This window comes from Mya arenaria, chromosome 13 (assembly GCF_026914265.1).
Source record: "Mya arenaria isolate MELC-2E11 chromosome 13, ASM2691426v1".
Lineage (NCBI taxonomy): Eukaryota > Metazoa > Mollusca > Bivalvia > Myida > Myidae > Mya > Mya arenaria.
The window spans coordinates 55,864,671-55,867,815 of NC_069134.1; positions in this window are offsets into that span (position 1 = coordinate 55,864,671).

Below are 3,145 nucleotides of genomic sequence, written 5' to 3' on the forward strand. Positions count from 1 at the left end.
AAGTACATAGTTAGTGACGGACATTGTTAAAGCTTACAATGCAAATGGCACGATGAGATTGGTATTGTTAAATTCATTGAAGTAGTAAAATTGCAGTTAATTGTGAAATATGATTTTGAATTATTTAATATTATAAAATATATTAAGGTACATCTGCAATTGGTTAAAATGCAAAATATTGTTAAATTAAAGGAATACTGTATTTGAAACTTTAGAAAGTATAAATACTCACAGTATCACTATGCTAGTACTCATCTTGTGTAAATCTCATGTAGGTTTATAGGAAATGAATGTTATTCGTTTTTTCATGAAAATGCTCTTGTTTTTTATTGGTGGGAGGGCTGGGAAAGAGAAATTGGCTAGAATGAAACTATTTGAGTATAGAGCACGAGTTCGCATACCACTGCAACCTTGATACAGTTTTAATAATAAAGAGAAACCTCCTTACACCAAGGTCTTCGATATCACTTCCATTTCGAAAACTCAAAGAAGCCCAAATGTTTATATTTTCAACTTATTTCTTTTTCAAAAACTGCATCTGTACAAAAACGGAGCCATTGCTCTTTCATTGTGCAAATCTGGGTAACTGAACCGCCAAATATTCAAGTTTGATAGACTAAGAGACATGCGGTGGTAGAAGAGTAGAACTGTACTGGGCAGTTGCCTAATTCCGGATTTGCCTAAATATTCGGAAATCGTTTAAAAAGCGTTTCGGCGACCGTGATCAATATAGAATGTTCACAGTCTACGCAACTGACCTCCATAGCAACAGAAACAACACAAAAGTGCAGCTATTCGAGTATAACCCCAAAATAAATAACTCTAAACTTTCGCTTTCCTAAATGTCAATATTAAGTCACGTGGGGGATGACGTCACACAGCACGAGCTTTTATATTGAGGTTCTACAGGGTTATCTTTAAACACTATACCTACTATACGATGTTTATGACTTATCGTCAATCACGAAATACAATGCCAATTACAAATTAGTAGTTCGGATACGCCGAAAATACGCATACAAATACTTCAGAGAAGTATAAAATTTATATACAGTTTAACATTTAATACATGATGTTCATTTAAGTAGCATTTAAATATTTGTATTGACTTAAATAATGTTTACTTTGTTCTTTGAAAAAATCCGAATATTTAGGCACTGAATGCAGGTTTTTGGACGTCGTTTATGCCCTTATTTCGTACTGAATATTATATTATAAATAATTGTTTTTTCTTTTATTCTTTTTCCATTTTGGTTGATATAGTACCCAACATTTCTCTATTAAAATTTTATGCACTTATGTTCAGTAATTATGACAATATTTTAAGAAAACTTCAAAATTGATCTGGAATTAGGCAACTGCCCAGTATACCTGCTCGAGTATCTGGAATTGTCTCGTTATTTTTAATGTTTAAAACAGGTTAGCTGAAACATTCAACTATTGCAAGTAAGATCATCGATATTAGCTTCCAACTATAAACTTGCATGTATGGGAACAAAATACAATAGCTGGTTCGTTCGATGTTTTGAAAGGCTGTAAACTACTGCTATGCAATACTTAACATATAAAACGAAGACGCCCAGAAATGTCTTAAGGAATAAGTTTGCCTACTCTCCAAGTATGTTAATATATATCTGCTAATTACAGTGTAATGTTGCATTTAATTTGTCACATATTTTTTTTTAATTTAAATAAAAATATAAGGTTTTATATATAAGTACCCCTTTTCTGAAAAACCCTTTGATACAAGGCAGGCAATGTTCTGATCGTTCATGACGTAGAGTGTCGTTCCTACGCTGGCTCGTAAAGGAATAGTTCCTCAAGAGTGTTTTATAAACATTAAACAATGCATTTTTTAAAAAACACACATGTTCATAATAATTACAGTTAATACACGTTTTTTTAAATGAACAACTCATGAATTATAGTAGTCTGGTCGCCATTTACTGAGGTTGAAAGTTTAAACACAACATAGGATATACATTAGATAAAGAACGACTTTCCAAGTTTAAGTGTTTGTTTCATGATAAATTGTTTCATTTTACATGGATAATAAGTCAATCTCACTGTTCAAAGTTGTAAACGCTAAGAGACAGTTCGCTTCCATGATGTGGTTAAGACCAGCAAAGTCTGTGTTTTCGCGATTGACGTGTGACAGTCAATTGTTCTGTGAATTTCATTGGAAATTTATGTACAAAGTCAGACAAAAAAACAAACATTAAAAGTTTAAGACATGGTATAACATAGCATTTATGTTAGAACATTCGTTGTGATCTGCTTTGTAAAGAAGCAATTGTAAGATTATTCATCTTCAAATTTATGTTTGACACATTTACTTTGCATTTTCCTATCAAACGGAATGTTGTTTCATCCAAAGCATCTTTATTCAAACATATGCCATCTTTTGTATGATCAAATTACTTTTTGGACATAATTTACAAGTTCAAATGTGACGTATTCAGTTTTGATCAAAGTGAAGTAGCTTCAATTAGTTTTAATATGTTTTCTTAAAGTTGTTTATTTCTCTCCTGCTTATTGTATCGGATCACGATGTAACATTTACAGTTGTTAATATAATTAAAGCAAAATAAATCTAACAAACCAATACCATTTAATTTATGTGAACTGTATTTGATATCTGCCCAGTTTCATCACTCTCCGACTCCCTTGTATACAGGTTACCAAGGGTCTGTGTTGTTTTGACAGTCGCATGTAGCAAGTTGTTTATAACACACTTCCGGATTTTCATATATTTATTATCCAGTGAATTATCAGCCTACAATTTTATTTCGATTATAAAAACATAGCAAATATGTGCAATGTTCAATACAAAATACAAGAGACAGGCTGATTTTATTGATACGAATAAAAGCTGGCTTAATAATTGCCCATAGTTTAATTACAAAGTTATCACTATCATGTATGATAAAACAACTCACTAGACTGCGTACCCGTATGATAAAATATAAACTAATAACGAAACATTTCTTCAAGAACTTTGGTAAAGATCGTATGGTTGAATATTGGTGAACACGTAATACAGACGCGAACATCGCAATTCGAGTGCTTGAAACAAAAGTCTAATTAGTCGCCAAAGATTAATAAAGGATTGTGAAGTCAAAATAAGAACTAATGAGAAAGTAAG